The 17,807-nt window shown below is 37.7% G+C and overlaps 1 protein-coding gene across 2 annotated transcripts in view; it reads left to right on the forward strand.

Annotated features, from left to right (window-relative positions):
• LOC145675726 (uncharacterized) overlaps positions 1-17,807 on the forward strand; it is a 1,359,799-nt gene that overhangs the window by 591,319 nt on the left and 750,673 nt on the right. The window contains exon 1 of one of the 2 annotated variants that reach the window (XM_081746345.1): positions 14,472-15,204. The exons of the other annotated variant lie outside the window; for it this stretch is intronic. The gene's annotated coding sequence lies outside the window, so the exon portion shown is untranslated. Of the gene's footprint in view, positions 1-14,471; positions 15,205-17,807 lie in introns of those variants that run through there. 2 annotated transcript variants of the gene reach the window in all.

The following is a 17,807-nucleotide window of genomic DNA, read 5'->3' on the forward strand; positions in this document are numbered from 1 at the left end:
ATTTCAGTCCACGTAAATATGTGTCAGATGAGAATACTACCACCATTGACCTGCACAGTTTCCTGCTGGTACGATGGATCCATTGCGACGCACCCGACCCGTTCCTCGGCATGTACCAATGTGAAACGTCACTCATCTGTCCAACCGTTTTCCACATGTCCACTTTTCAGTGGCGGTGTTCCTTTGCCTATGATAAACGTTGTTTCCTCAGTTGTGCGTTTAGAAGGAGTACTCGCGTGGGCCGAATGGCTTTTGTACCCCTTGGCGAGTAGGTGGTTGTGAATTGTGTGGCTACCAACACGACGTTGTTGTCCTGCATTGAACCTTTCCGCGATTTGACGCGCTATGTTCCTCTATCGGCTGTTACAATTGCGGACCAGTCAGCGCCTAACCCTGTTTTCGACACGCCCCTGACCGCAGCAGTTTGTCCGTGCTAGTGCAGTTTTACCAGAAGCCAGATACTCACGATACACTCTTGACACAGTTGCCTGCAAAAATCCGAGTCCCGCAGCCACTTTCGAAATCGAGCCACCCAGTCCATGATTTGACCATGGTCAAATGCACTCAGGTCCTTCGTCTTGTCTATCACACAATGCACTAACACGGATACCGAGAGAGGAAGCACACAGAAGCAGTACGCGAAAGATGCGTTTCATTCACATGCACTGGTGTAGCCTCTGTAGGGTGGTTTCTGCACCTGTCCTGCTATCTCTAATTAAACTGGTAATCAGTGTATATATCCTGAACGATTAGCTTTCTGCTTTCCGTGACTAGGGCTTCGAAATGTTAACTTTCTTGCTATTTAGGTATACTACACCATGTCAATCTCTAGCGTAAAGGTAAGATGGCTCTACAGATATACATAATACACTCGTGTACAAAAGTGCAGGGGCACTATAGGAAATGACATAAATGAAGACCCGGTGCTTTTTTTGTTTGAGAGGTGGAACAACGAAAGTGGAAGGAAACTGTAGAACTCACAGAAAACCCACACAGACGGTGTTTGTTGGCCACAAAACCCACTTAGCTGCAGCTGGGATCGAACAAGGGTCCCCATGCGCCAGACTTGAGCGCTCTGCCACTAAACCAACCCTCGGACGTGTGGGAGATGTATCCTGGAACCACACCGAAGAGCAAATAAGACCAAAACTCAGCAAATGGCGATTGTAAGGCACCTACCTCGTGTGGGTTCATCCTTTTGATTTTACATCGGTCCTACAGAACATCAGCAGAAACGTTCATTGCGTTGTATGAGGTGTGATAAATCCCGAATGACTGCACGACGAGCACGGGTCGCACAGTATGTAGTATCATTGTGAGATATATGTATATATATGTATATTCATCATTATTGTTATCTCGATCTTAATTATACATAAATTAAACATAACTTTCTTACAAGGCTGTCTGTATTCTTTATTATAAACTAGCAGCGTTCACCCCGCTTCGCTGCGGTCACCCCGGAACGCAATAAACTTTGTTACTTAGATAATTTTTACTTTTTCGCTTTCAAGTGATATGATAAAAACCATAGAAGATTGCAGTAAATCTTAACATTATATCGCCTGTCATTTATGTTAACCCGCCCCGCTTCGCTGCGGTCATCCCGGTGCTGGCATATTGTAAAAGTGTCTGTAAAAATAAGCAAATCAATTAAAAAATTTTAAACAGAAGATTCAAGCTATTTTCCGCTGTATATCGCCTGTCATTTATGTTAACCCGCCGAGTGACACGGTCATGCGGGTTGCATATAAATACGTTTATTTTTACCTATGATGAACTAATAACAAAGGATTTGTACGTTATGGACACTTGAATGGTCAATTATCTCAAGACACTGGTAATTAAAAATTAAAGTGATATGATAAAAACCATCTAGGGTCCAAATCCTAATAACCCCCCAAAAATGAAAGAAATTGGTTCAGCCGTATTAGCGTGATGAGCGGACAAAGGATTTTGTACGTTCTCTTTTATATATATAGATTAACGAGAAATGTAACAGTTTCGGAAGTATATCACTTCCTTCTTCAGACTACTATTTCAACTGAAATCATAGATAACATAACATAATTTGTTATCTCTACCAATCAAGAATCATCTTTTTAATTAAAATTCAAAATATATGCCCATTGTTGTGACAATTTTAAACTCTTAACAGAAATCATACATTGTTACCTAATCTTTATATTTCTTTTAATATATATTAACTAAATTAAATACTAATTAACTATCTAAATATAGAAATTTTCTACCTAATATTGAATACTAAATTTTCTACCTGAATATTCATTACTAATTAACTACATGAATACTGAAAAACATATAAATAAACTTTAACCCTATATTGTCCTTATATTCTACTTTTCTTCTTTCTTCTTTCTTCTCTTTTCAAAATGTCCTCCCATTCTTCATTAATACTCAAACCACTATTCAAGTTCATAGCTTTAACGTACACTTCTTTTATCCTCTTCGCTTCTTTCCACTTCCTAACCAGTTGTCTCCCTTCATATTCTAATATTTTCGCTCCTTCCCAGTTTACTTCATGGTCTGTTTCCTCTACGTGCTTGTAAATGGCATTCGTGTCTCTCTTCAATCTTACATCATCTTTATGCTGTTTTAAACGTTCTTTCATTCTCTTCTTGGTTTCTCCTATATACACCTTATCACACATCCCACACGGTACTTCATATATCACTCTTTTCTTACATAATTCCGCTGACTTTCTCATCTTCTTTTTCTTGATGATATCTATTATCTTCATTCCTCCTTGCCTGTACGTCTTAATACCTTCTCTCTTAAGAATTCTTCTTATTTTCTCTGATATCACCCCTGCACTTTCAATACCATGCCATCTTTTTTTCTTGTCCTCTTCTTTCTCATCTTTCTCACTTTTCTTCCTTCTCTTCCTGCTCTTTTTCTTGTCCTTTTCATTGTAACCATTGTCTTTCAATTGTTCCCATAGTCTTTCTATGTCTTTCTCCTTTTGATCTTCCTTCGTATTTATCATTTTGATTCTTTCTTCCATATTCCTAATGAAATTCATTTTTGTTCCTTCATCGACATCACTTCTTTTATTGCAGTAAACTTCTGATGCACATTCTTTTTGAAACCACGATGTTATAAAATTTCCTTCCTTTGTTCTCTTTACTTTGATATCTAAGAAATTTATTACACCTTCTTTTTCTATTTCCGTCTCTAACATGATACCTTTTCTTTCATCATTTAATTCTCCAATAAATTTCTCCAATTGCCTTCTGGTTCCTTTCCATACTCCAAAACAATCATCCACATACCTACAAAACAATATTAATTTATCACCACCTTTTTCTATCACTGTTTTCTCCCATTCATTCATTACCAGATCTGCTATTACTGGGCTTATACATGATCCAATACTCAATCCATCTTTCATTTTCACTATCTTATCACTTATCTTGCAGAAACTATTGTCCCATACAAACCTTAAAGCTTTTTTCATTTTCTCCTTATCCCAGTTTTCAATTTTTCTGTCCTTCATCACCTTGTCTACTACTCTTAGAACTTCTTCTCTCTTGAGGCTGGGGAACATACTTTTAACGTCCACACTAAACATAACAGTCCTTTCTTTTCTGGTTCCTAAATCTTTTATCAATTCTTTCACTTCTGCTGAATTAACTACCCTCTTGCTATCCTGAATTCCTCTGAGAGCTTCTGCAATCTTTTTAATCTTTTTCTCCAATGCTTCCATGAAATTACTCCTACAGTTAATTTATAATAAAGAATACAGACAGCCTTGTAAGAAAGTTATGTTTAATTTATGTTTAAGATGGACACAAGGCCTTTTTATAAAAATATCGATCTTAATTATTAACGAGATAAATCACCTACTTCTCGAGTAACAGAAACGAGATATTATTAGATGTTACTACCCAGATAGTATTGTAATAACGAAATAGAATTCGCAAATATTATATCCTAAACACCAGAAACGAGATTAATCATATATTTTTAGTAACATAATTTTCAGTCATTGTTACACATTTGAACATGAAGTGAAATCTTTAGTTCTATGTGTCAAGTTATGATCTTTACGATAACGGAGATGGATGATAATGATGATGATTAAAGAAAATGATTGTGAAAGAATTGGTGGGATGGTAATGTGAGAGAAGCTTGATGAAACCCACGAGCACAATGTTTTTTTACCATAAATTCACATTTGGCCGAGAATCGAATCAGGAATCCTTCGTACGAGATGTGAGCACTCTACTTAGTACCGATGAGCCACTGGGTCACCATTATTCAATGCCAGTGAGGAATAAGCCACATGCACTAGTCATTTATCGGTAACGAGATATGATTCATTTACATCTATCGTTATCTAGGTATTCGTTACTAACGAGATATCAATATCAGATATTGTATCTTTATCCAGATAACGAGAAGTTTACACTAGTCATTTATCGGTAACGAGATATGATTCATTTACATCTATCGTTATCTAGGTATTCGTTACTAACGAGATATCAATATCAGATATTGTATCTTCATCCAGATAACGAGAAGTTTACACTAGTCATTTATCGGTAACGAGATATGACTCATTTACATCTATCGTTATCTAGGTATTCGTTACTAACGAGATATCAATATCAGATATTTTATCTTCATCCAGATAACGAGAAGTTTACACTAGTCATATATCGGTAACGAGGTATGACTCATTTACATCTATCGTTATCTAGGTATTCGTTACTAACGAGATATCACTATCAGATATTGTATCTTTACCCAGATAATAAGGTTTTTCTCGAATATTATTAACGTGATATTATCACATGTTACCCAGCTGCACATACGTATACGGTTTCTTCAATATTAATAACGGCTTATATTTCTGATATATATATATATATATATATATATATATATATATATATATATATATATATATATATATATATATCCATTGAGACAAATTGATATCCCAGTCGTATTTTGTAGAAGGAAATGTTCGACTTTCTATCCTACCACATTAGCTCTTTGTTCACACAGAACGAACACGAAATATATTCGAAATTTCGTAAAATCTGAATCTTTCAGGACAAATATTTTCTACATTTTGCCCGCCCCTTTGATATAAAATACATTTCTACGACATACACACATATCTTCCCCCATTTCCCTCGTACCCCTTCGTTTCCGAGATCTGCTTGCTCTTCTCGCGTTCGCTGTTCTGTGGACGCGCAACTGTCATTGATTCGGGCAACATTCCAGGCCGCTGGAGTTAAGGTGGCTGGTTGCTGGAGAAGAGGAACTTAAACAGAGATAAGGGGAATGCATCCACGCACATGCGTCGTTATATATATATATATACTTATGAGTGTGTGTGTGCAATTTTTTAGCCTTAAAGCGCTTTGCTGCAGTGACTTCTGTACTTTTTGCCTCTGCATGATGCAGCCAACGACAAACAGAATGAAATAATTTGTGTCCTTTCATTTTGACAGAAATATCCATTCCTGTCGGCGTTTTAACTAAAAATGGATTTCACTTTTCGATATATCATATATGTACAGTATATAAAAGTTTCATTTTTCATTGTTAAATTTTTAGTTCTTTTATGGCCGGTAGCTGAGAACTTTTAGGATATTAACTTCCTCAGTAAAAATGTCATTTTTCTGTTTAATTTCTGCTCTTCTTCAAACGTTTATTATTATTATTACCATTGCTGTTACGATGGTTCTTTTATTAGTATAACCTTTTATGCCATGTTCAATACCTCGATTTATTCCTAAAAATGACCTGCATGTATTGAGGGTAATAAACTTTATAATAACGGTGTATTAACAGCACTAATGCCAAAGAAACTATTTTCTTTGTCTTTTCTTTTCAGGCATTGGAAGTCAAATTATTAAATCATTTGCAGGCTTGTCAACCATATACGATTGATTAAGCCAAGGGTGTACGCAGGGGGTGGGTCCTGGGGGTCCGACTTCCCCAAAATCCCAACTTTTTTTTGTAAATGTAGTCTACTTTTAGGGGCAAGTTTTAGAAATTTCCATATAATTTAGCCTCAAATTGTATTTAGGGGCGTCATTTAGGGGGGCAGGGAGGGGCATTTCCCCCCCCTGAGTTTGAGATTTATATAGATTTTATCAATAGAGTAGTAGTAAATGAGTGAAAAACGCGAAATTTTACATATATCGAGGGGTTTTGCCCTCCCAAGCAAAATCTGAAATGACGCTCCTGATTTGGATCCCCGAAACGCTTTAGACCCCTCCCGAAATAAATTCCTGCGTACGTCCCTGGATTAAGCCTTAATCTATATAAATAAAAATGAAAGTAACTATGTTTCTGACTTTATAACTCTTGCACTACCCGACTGATCTCATTAAATTTTCAACATAGACGAGGGTCGGGCCAGGGATTTTTTTTATCATTTCACTTTAACGATGTAACTTAGAGAGGGGGGGGGATATTTAAAAATGGTCGAAAATGATCAATATTAGTGTTCACTGCATAATTTTCGGGATCACTGAGATGAACAGTGATACTTCAGATACCGTTTAAATCCAAATTCAGCCCCCCCCCCATTGTTCTTTATGTTCAAAGTGAAACGTATTTTTCCCATGCGAAGAACGGGCAATCGTCTACTTTTACCTAAAATTACCAAACACGTGTTACACTTATACTTCGTACCATATGTATGGTTGCCATATGTCCTTATTTTGTAAGGACTGGTTGTATTTTTGCGCCCGTGTCCGTGTCCATATCCTACAAAAGCATGAAATAGGAAAATGTACGTATTTGACAGTTTCTTGGAGCTGGCCGAAAATTTCCGAGTCGGGAATCGCTAATATCTCAGGCGAAAAGAATTGTTTGTTCATCATATAACATATTTTAATTACTATTCTTAAAGTAGGTTATGTTTTTGAAAACGTGTCTCATATTTTCATTCCATTTTGGTTAGATTTAATATACGTAATCTAATGGCATGATTTAATATATTTGTGTTAAATGGGAAAAATATAAAATATATTAGTTTTCAATAGCGTTTTAAGTAACCTAAAAAGGTGACTTTTAGGTAAGAAATTTCAAAATATTTATTCTGTGTTTGGGCACTGTTCCTTGGAATAGGGAGACCTGCACGGGCCGAATTTTTCTGCCCGAGCTCAATCCAGCCCGAATGTACCTAGGCTCGGCCCAGCCCGGGCCCGAAATGTTTTCGAGATTTTCGGCCCGAGCCCGGCCCTGCCCGATAACTTCATTAAAATTCTTGACCCAAGCCCGGCCCGGGCCCGATAAAGTTTAAAAGTTTTTGGCCCGATCCGGCCCGATAAATTTAAAAAAAAAATAGCTCGAATCCCAATCTTTCTCAAAATTTAGTATTAAACTTGACCTAACCCTCAGAAACATTTTCTAAACTCTGGTTCTCAACCTGACGCTTGCCTCCCGAATGTTACCATTGCCTCCTAGAACTTTGCCTGTCATCCAGAGAACAAAAACTTCATTTCCTGTAACAAAAATCTAACTTAATTGATTTTTAGCATAAAGTGAAGATGGCAATATTCTTTAGCAACAGTCAAAACTTTCCCACCGCTTCTTGTCATATTTTGGGTTCAGTGAAGGTCAAGGTCAGAGCTCAATTTATCGCGCAATGCCTGCAATTCTCTATAGTGAAAGTGGAGCCGCTAAGCAACACAAACTGTAAATAGCTATTGCATTCTTTGTAACATTTATCATAGGCACACTTCTTCAACGTTTGACTTTATTCCAATTATCGTTTAACGAAAGTCAATAATTATTAAAGAATTGCAATTAATCGGCCCCAGCCCGGCCCGACCTGAAGAGAAATCAGTGTCGGCCCGCCCAAGCCCGGCTCGTGCAGGTCTCTGTCTTGGATGAGTCGTTATTTTAAGGTTTGTCTGTATTTAGATCAAAAAATTATGGGAACCCTAACCATATGAGATTATATTAACGCCGAAATTATATTAACGCCGAGATTATATTTCGTTTGAATTACAAAAAAAAAAAAAAAAAAAAAGGATAATGGTAAATGAAGCCGTATTATCTTCTATATTCCCAGTTGGTGGACATCAGTGAGTATTTTCTACTATCCTCACCAGCTACAATGTCATCCTCTACTTCATTGTATTATCTCTCTCGAAAACTGTGTCCATTTAGGTTTCTTGGGCCTCAAGAGAGGCATCCGACACGGTGTTTTCAAGCAGGACAGTGATTACAATCACAAGAAGATTACACATACACACAATGTTCATACTATCAAGAAGAAAAAAGGAATTTTTATGGCACAAGAGCTCATTTCAGGACATAATCACGAAAATCAACAATAGCCGCACATCCTTTTCCTATTAGTGGTGTACTAAGAAGTATTAAAAGGAGATTGCAGACCACGTTTGGTTTAAGATACGTACCAAGATGTGAAGGCATTGAAACAGGCTAAAAGTACACCAAGTGAATTCATTTTTCTGTTATTAAGTCGATAGAATAGTATTATTACCTTTATCATAGCTATTATCATTATTGTCATGAGTATGGAACCATCTTTAGTTGATAGCAGAAGTAGACAATCGTGTGAAGTTGGTTTAATGTGGTTCGTACGACCTCAATATAAAGAGCATTACGACTGCGTTCGAAAAGAAGGAAAAGCAAAAATTCTGGAAGAACTTTAGATACAGCACATAGGTAGTTATAAAAATAATGGAAACATCTTGTGAAAATTTACTTGTATAACATAAATTGGAAGTCCAAAACTTATAAACAAGTTTCCATGTAACTTTACTATTGCCTACTCTGTACGTTACTTATAAACCAGTTTCAATGGGACTTTACTACTGCCTATTCTCTGTGTTACTTATAAACTACAGTCTTTTCGATAAGATTTTATTACCTCCTATTCTGTACATTACTTATAAACCAGTTTCAATGGGACTTTATTACTGCCTATTCTGCACGTTACTTATAAACCAACGCCATTTCTTTCTATTGTTTTCCTGTCATTCCCTATTATATATATACATCATCAGTATACGCTATAAATTGGTGAATACCAGGGCCGGATTAAGAAAGGGGCTTAAGGGAGCTATAGCCCCGGGCCTCCATCTGGAGAGAGACCTCCACTCTGATTTAAAATCTCAACTTACTATCTAAAAAGAATCATGAAGATACAAGCATCATCATAAAATAAAACAAGACAAAAAATATGAAACATATTCCCTTAATTTTCCTACTGTACTTTCACAAAAAGGTATTAGGCGAAGTCAGCAGGTTCCACATACTTTTTCTAGCCCCGGGCCCCCAGATGGGTTAATCCAGCCCTGGTGAATACCACTCAACTCTAGGTCCTGGTTGCTATCTTTGATTTTTCTTATAGCGTACTTCTGAACAAAGTTGAATAATAAAGATGACAACGCATCTCCTTGTTTCAGACCATTTTCGATGTGAAAGCTCGTGGACAAGAATTTTGCCTTTGGGATTCATTTAAGCATTACAACCTTGTGTAAATTAGATCAAATTACTTAAATGCTGAAAATTTTCAGTGTGCGCTGTCTAAAACTCTTGCAACATAAAGATGACCTAACCAAAATCTGTAGTACGTACTGGCTCCACTCCGCTTATGTTTTAAAATGTCAACCTTTTACATTCAAAAATTTAAGACTGAGTCTCAATGGGCATCATTACAATATTTATCATCTTGATAATATACTTTTGTGTAACATCATGAATATCTCAGATTGTCAGGATAGGAAATATCTTGATGCGACAGCCTCATTTAGATTCTAAAGATAGATCTTCCAGAAAGGATATGAAAAGATGTACTCCCGTTTTTTACGACCTCTTGCGAAACAGTTAACAGACTGTTATCAGGTTATTAAATCTTAAGTATTTGGCAACACTGTAAAGAAGTTATAATGCCTTCTCCGACGGTTCTTTTTTAGTGCTCACAATGTACATTGGAAAACAGACATAGTGGATGGTAAGTAAGACTCCCGGGGCAGAAGAAGGTCTTTTCTGTGTCTTAAAGACGACAAGAATAAGTCTTCATCTTCTTGGAAGTTACGACTCAATAAAACGCGCGTCTTTCATTTTGTCTGGGTCTCCCAGAATCTTAGAAAAGATTACTCAATATATAAAAGAGAGACACCAAAATATAAAGGTTTATTGTTTGTGAGTGCTTTCCTTTGTTTATTGTCTAGGAGATGTATGTAGTTTTTGAGTTTAGGTACTACGTCACAATTTGCAAAATTTATGGATGAATTTCTGTATACAACAATGGAAGATATATATATGCAATATAAATTATTTAATATATAAATTATGTAGTGAAATAATTTGAAAGGACCCAATCTTTGAAAATCGGATTTCAGATTATAAGATTGAAATTAAGCGTAACCAGATGGAAATGGCGTGCTCAACAATAGTGTCGTGTGATCGACTTTCAATCTTGAATTCAAAAAGAACTAAAGAACACCAGGAAACGCGTTATACTCAATCACAAATGACCTGGAATCAAGGACGTATTTTGTGGAAGGCAGCGGAGAAGTTGTTCCCCGAGTTTTCAGAAACACGTGTTTCTGTAACAGTGGCAGTTTTAGCGGCTAGGCCGCGTAAGCACGAGCCTACCCAAAAATTTTGAAAAAATGTATAAATGCTAAAAGATAGAATAAAGAGTAAATAGGCTTATATTTCCACTATTTGTATTAATGGTAGATAATTATTTAACAAATAGCGTCAACCACTACTATAAAAGTAATTTCCTACTATAATTAATCAATCAAATGTGCAGTGGCGTAACTGACGGGCCGGCATGGTTTGGGAGCCCACCGCGAAGCAAATGCCAAGAACTGTAGGCCACAAAAAGTGAGCTGAATACGGAATATCCATTTCCTTGAACAACATTATTTACTTTAAAAAAGAAAATATATGCTCTGGGTGAAAATTCATTCATTCTAGCAACATCAGTTTAAATAAATCATCTTAGTACTCGAAGGCTAAGGGAAAATACAGTAATGTTTGCCTTTTTCGGTGAGTATGAATTTTAATTGTAATTTTATTACATTCCATGGATTTACTAACCATTGTTTTCTAAAGGGAAATAATATAGTGGGAAGTTAATGGGCATGGGAAGGGGAGCCCAAAATTAATCCTGCGGGGGGGGGGCGACATTTTTGCGTTACGCTACTGCAAATGTGTATATGTATCTATAAGCGAGGGAGCGGGCCTACCCAAAATTATAATCCTAAAGCCGCCCCTGTTCTGTAATAAATTGTATACTAATATACCAATTACAAAAAAAAAACTGTTGGTGGTCAATCTTAACCCCCTGGCAAAATAAAAAAAAAATGACGTTACCGCTTGGGACCAAACTGGAAACTTTTTCTGTTTTCGTACCTCAAAGCAGAGGTGTCTGATCCTCCCAAGGGCTTGAGCGCAATCCTTGGACGACAAACGCACTGACCGGCAAATTCTGACGGGTAACCCACAGTAATTTGTATCATATTGTAGTGTATGGATTCTTTGGTGTCGTCCTACTTGCGACAGTCTTAGGTGCGGCAAGAACTGCTAACTCTCTTATGAGCGACCGATTCGATCTGTTAACTAGCCTATGAGTCACCGATTCGTTCATACTAAGACAGTGGAAGAAGATAAGTTTCCCTCTTCTTGAACTTGTTTCACGCTAGTGTGATCTAGAACCTAACAAAATGTATTATGAAAAATTTCGTTCCTAAAGGTCTCATTTCAAAAACACGGTATATCCGAAGAAATTATTACACAAGTTACAAATTTATAGCAGCACTTAACAGTTCATTTAGCTATAAGGGATTAAATCAGATTGCCATACGAGGGGGAAGGTAATTTAAAGAGTTTGTTTACTTTTTGGATTGTTCAGAGTGTACTGCATTGTAATTGGTGGGATTGGTTGGGAATAGCCAATCAAATGTAAGGGATCTCATAAGCTGTCTTTTATTGTTGAAATGTTTTTTTTTTTTTTTTTCAAATTATTCATAGAGCCTTAGGAAATCTATAAAGTAGATAGTTTGCGAAACTTTACACGTTTAAGTTTTCCAGTATTTTATTTGCTTTCCTTAGTCAGTAATTAGATTTGAATTAAATCAAGTACAGAACGGAGAGCTTTTGAAGAAATAGGATATTATAACTGGATTTTCAATAATTAATTACATAGGAACATACTTTTCATGGAAATATCCCTGTTGTCTCGTTCAGTTATTTGATATGTTTTATGTCAGTTATAACTCAAAATTAAGATGTTTTATTTACACTTATAGTAGAGGTGAACATATCACTGACATGTACATTTTTCACAGCAAGGTTGTTCGGACGCTAATAACGCCAGAGGCAAACATATTTTGAGAAAGGGCATCATTCATCTCCCATCATCTCAATGTAAATGAATCGGTCACTCATGGGACAGGTAACAAACAGTTCCTGTCGCTTTTAGGACTAATTCGATTTTTTATACTTCGACAGGAAATCCAATACCGATCTCTAAAACAAAGAAAGGCGTAGATGCAAACTGCGGAGCCATGAGATAATCGTCCAATCAGGCTCACACCCAGAATTTTTTGTTGGGAGGAGTCCAATACTGCAAGACACTATACGTCTATGTTGTACTGAATAGGTATTGTTCTGCACCCGAAATAGCGATAAGTAGTTGTAAAATACTTATATTTTCACACACACACACACACACACACACAAAAATAGAACTAAAGCCTGTGACAAACATCTTGGCATTTCAGCTAAACGAATAAAACGCAAGCTCTGACGCGACGTTGCCAAGTGGTAAAAGGGTGTGGCTATGGCTAAGCTGACAAACTACAGTACGATCAGGTGACAGGGAATAGACGTGGATATGTAAAAAATAAACATGGCAATACCGCTGGCCTCTCATTTGCTAGCAGAATTTAAAGGAAACTTGGAGCGCTGCCCTCAAATGCCAAGATGTTTGTCACGCCGTTTAGATTGTTTTTATAAGAGAAAGAGTGCAGATGAAGAGTAAGATAAAATTTTTATGCTACGTCAATCATTTCTCTGTTAAACAAATATAGTTTTATTGAGAAAGTCTGCAAATGTATGTTGAATTAGGATGTTTTCGGGGGAAAGGTCCGGATCCGTTGGATCCCCCATGGGTAAGCCCCTGCTCCAAAGTAATTACTATGGACATGGCAGATTCGTGATAGAGCACTTATCTCTGGTGCAACGTACTCTGGTTCTTTCGCAGATGATACGAGTAGGTTTTCTTGGGGTTCTTCCATTGCTTCCCTGGGCCCCGGCGGCTCAGTGGTAGAGCGTTCACCTCTGGTGCACGGGGTCCTTGGTTTGATCCCAGCTTGCGTCAATTGTGCATATTGTGGGCAAACATCTTGTGTGTGGGTTTTCTCGAGGTTCTCCCACTTTCTTCATTCCACTAATTCATTCATTTCTCATCATCACCATCTCCTTTAGCCTAGCCGGCATAATCGTTGGACATACAACTTAATGATTTCATTTCATTTTTTCCCGTTGTTTCCTACATTCCCATTCCATCAATTCCTTTATAATAATCTTAAGGACGATAATGTAGACCCAGTGGTGGATCTAGAAAGTAAAAACTAGGGGGGCACCCAGAATCCAGACTGTGATAGATATGAGTTTACAAATGTTCGTGAGTCCTGCAGATGGTTCCAACTTAACTCGCTTCCAATGAATATTACGGCTAGGTTGGACGTTGTCGTTGTGAACCTCAAGTACTGTTTTACACATAGGATAACAGAAAAAACTGAAACTAGGCCTATATGTAATGTTTCAAAAAAAAATCCGATCAAGAATAAAAGGCAACACTTAACTATAAACTTTCAAATAAGTTTCAATTATTTTTGAAGGTCAAAAAACTGGGACAGCCTAGCCCCCCCCTGGTCTCAGGCTAGATCCGCCATTGTGTAAGGCGTTAAACTAGTAACTTCAATTTTAAGATCCCAGTAGTGGTTTCTAAGCAGGGGCGGATCTAGGACGGACTTCTGAGGGAGGGGCGGTGGGTTGTAATACTGCTACTTAGAGCTACTTTTAAGAGCTCCAAACTCTGGGATGGGTTTTATTTATGTATAAAATAAGAAAGTTTTCTCTTCTGGAAGGGGGCGATCCGTCCCTGGTTCTAAGCTCTCTACTTGGGAATCGAATTACGAAATAGTCACGGAAGGTATGAGCGCTAGCCATTATAGACCAGCAAGGAGACTCACATCACCTAAATTTAATGCTGGATCAACCCTCATGTACTTGCGCCGGGAATGGAATCCTGATCTCTTAGAGACAAGACGTGTATACTAACTACCAGGCCCGTAGCCAGCCCAATAATTTAGGGGAGCCCGGTAGAAGTTAGGGGAGGCCCGACCCAATCATATTATACTTCATCACCATATTATAGTTCATTTGCAAGCCTACCGTGAAATTTTATGGGGGCCAGCCAAAGTTTAGGGGGCCCGGTCCCTCCTTGCCCCCCGTGGATACGGGCCTGCTAACTACATATCGATTAGGTAACAATTCTCCAAAGTAATTACTGTATTAGCAAACCCGCACGATCTTCAAATGTACAAAGGAAAGCAATAAAAGAACAAAGTACACTAATAAAGAAAGCGAGAATGAAACTGCAAGTACTTCCCACGTTCCGCCGGGACGAGAGGGACAGTCTGCAAATGTCAACAACCTGTAAGCATCTCAAGAGTTTGTCTTTTGCCTTGGCATCACAGGGGACGTTTAGCATGCAGTTACATCTATATAAACATGATGTTAGTGTCGGATAGAGTACCGCTGACTAAGCTCCTCATCTTTCTATTGTCATCGAATTTCACTGATCTAGTCAGAAGGTAGTGAGCTTGGAAGAGTCTGACCTTCAGACAATGGATATTATGTCAAATGGACTTCCTTTGTGCAAAGCAATGGGTGTTTCATTTCCAGTTGACCACCATCATTGGCTGCATATTTACCTTCTGGTCTTTCGTCAAAACCTCGTGTGTATGTAGTTTAGCAAGCATGAGTGAGTGAGTGTAGACGTGTGTTTACGTGTTGCCATCTAGTGTAGATTTGCGATCTTTCTCAACACTTCGTATTTATACTTGTTGTTGTGTGGTCGGTTAAGTGCTGATTAGCGTGCCTCGTGTGGCTTTCGTCTGCAAACTGCAAGGAGATTCGTAGACGCGCATCCAAAAGGTAAGCACCCAATTCAAAATTGACTGAATATTTGTTTTACCGTGAATTTCATTAATTGAATAATATAATGAAGTGTGCTTGCTTGTTTACAGGTCTATTCTCAAAGAAAAACATTACCAATTATCAGTGGCGTTCATTCTCCCAAGTGCTTAGGGCAATCACCCCAAATTTATTATACCCCCACCTCCCATGAAAGTAGCAAAGGAGTCGAGAGTTAGTTGCGATTTTGACTTGTGCGTCGTAACCTAACTTTTATTCAATTTAATATTCTTAAAGATTAATGTAATTAAAGTCCCATTTTCAATGAAAAATTATGCTACCCATAAAAGATCTGCGCGCCAAAAATCTATTTAAGAGTCCAGTCATGAGTGTTAAAATACGTAACGAAATCTTTCTGTTTTACGTTCCACGTGGTATGCCCTTTAGACAATACGAACTATAGTTTTAGTCTGAGTTTTAGCGTCCCTTTCAGTAGTGAGGCTATATGAGACGTGGACTACTGATTAACATGGCATTTCGACCACATTAGCTCCTGCCGGGAATCGAATCCAAGTCTTCAACGCCAAAGATGCGTACGCGAACCGCTTAGCCACGAAGGAGCTCGTAGCCAAATGATAGCGAATAAGAAAAATCTTGTCAGTGTAACGTCCCACGTTTATGCCATTTAGGAAAAGGAAGACTGATAATTAAGGCAAGTGAATGGTAATGGAAAAAATGATGGAATGATAACGTGGGAGAAAGCGGAGTACCTCGAGAAAATCCATAGATATGATGTTGTCCACCAGAAACTTACTTCGCCAGGGATCGAACTCTGGACAGCACGCACCAGAGATAAGCACTCTACCGTAACCCAATGATAGTAAATTGAATTTGTGGAATGAGGACGTAGGAGGAAACAGGGAGAACATAGAGAAAGCCCATGGGTGCGACGCAGCCAGGAGTGTTTATAAGCAATTTGTTCCTAGGGTTGCCAACTCTGGAAAATAAAAAAACGACCCCCCCCCCAAAAAAAATTCCCTATGATATAGGTTTAAGTGTGAAGTATTTCTGTTCGGACCAGGGAAGGCAGGAGGGGCAATTACTCCCCCTACCTCCGAAGAGTTTGGGGAATACTTTAATTGATTGCCCACTAATATACTAGTACAAAACGTGAATGTCTTATGTCGGTGGTCCACTTGCTCCCCTTCAAGCGAAGTCTGAAATGACGCCCGTGGTTCGGATCCATCCATTGCAAGGAAATGTACTATTGTGAACAAAAGTGTATTAGCACCGGTATTCTGCATAATCCTTTGTGCATTCACTAATAATCTTAATGGATACATCGTGCTATAAATGAGAAACTGAAATCGACATTGATCATTTTATTGTATTTATCAGTAACTGCCACTTCTTTAAAATCATCGAAACAGATGAACAAAAGTGTTTTAATCTTTACGTGACAATTTTGGAGTAGGCAAATGAAATTTATTCTTTAAAGTTATACTTCGATGAGAGGAAATTCCTTTAAAAGACATTTTTCACTCTTAATAAATATATAAAATTCCTTACAAGTCAATTTCAAAATTCCCCTGATACAGTCCCTATCATCTCTTTAAAATCGTCTAAACAGATGAACAAAATATGTTAATCTTTGACAGATGGTGAAAGGCGAAAGTTTTGGATTTACAGAATGAAAGTTACTTTTTAAATCTATACTTTGAACTAGATACATATTTGAAAAACCGGTCATAAAGAGGTTTGTAAGAAGTTTGACCGGTTACCGGCTTTAATCAAAATAACAGCAATATATCCGGCCAGGCCGGTGAAAAACCGGCCAGTTGGCAACCCTATTTGTTCCTCTGGGCAAACACAAGTTTAATGTAACTTGTAAGAAAGAAGTATAAGATTTTTGTTCTAAATAGCGTAATTTTTTAAAGCTTTTCTTTTTTTGGCTGAGGGAAAAAGAAAACCGCCAGAGCTTTAATGTTTATATCGTTTACCAAGATAAAAAGTGTTACTGTATTTTCTCAGGTAGTTGTTCACTGTACACGCGTGAATTGTTGACGATGAACAAAACCAAGTAAGACTAAGAGATTGGTAACACAATTTTTCAATTATCAGTTTGAATTTTTTTTCAACCATCGGCTCGGCGTCTTTTAAGAGTCTGACCCTTATATTCGGGCAGGTGGCGGTTAGTTGTTATAGCCAATATCCAGACCCTCGAGTCCAGTATTTTAAGGATTGCTGTAATATTGCAGGGGAGTAGTGAAGCTACTTGAATGAAGATAATTGGGATGCGGGGGAAAAGCTAAGTGAGTTGTTAATCACTCACGTCTGGTGCGGGAAGTCCTTGGTTCAATCACAGCCCAATCAAATTTATGGTAGACAGCATTGTGTCCCATGCTTTTGTTTAACACTACAGTTGCCTCTCACATTCTCATGCCGTAAATCTTTAAATAACGATTCACTCTCAGTAATTATCTATCAACCGTGAAACGTTAAAGAACTCCAGGGATGGGTCTAGAAGCTAGAAATTGTGGGGGCCAGCCATAACTGAGACTCTGATAGCCTACGTATATCATGAGTTACTATAAAATCTTTGAGTTTTACGTCCCACGGTTATG

Source organism: Thermobia domestica, chromosome 18 (genome assembly GCF_964235325.1).
Source record: "Thermobia domestica chromosome 18, izTheDome1.hap1.1, whole genome shotgun sequence".
NCBI classification, from domain to species: domain Eukaryota; kingdom Metazoa; phylum Arthropoda; class Insecta; order Zygentoma; family Lepismatidae; genus Thermobia; species Thermobia domestica.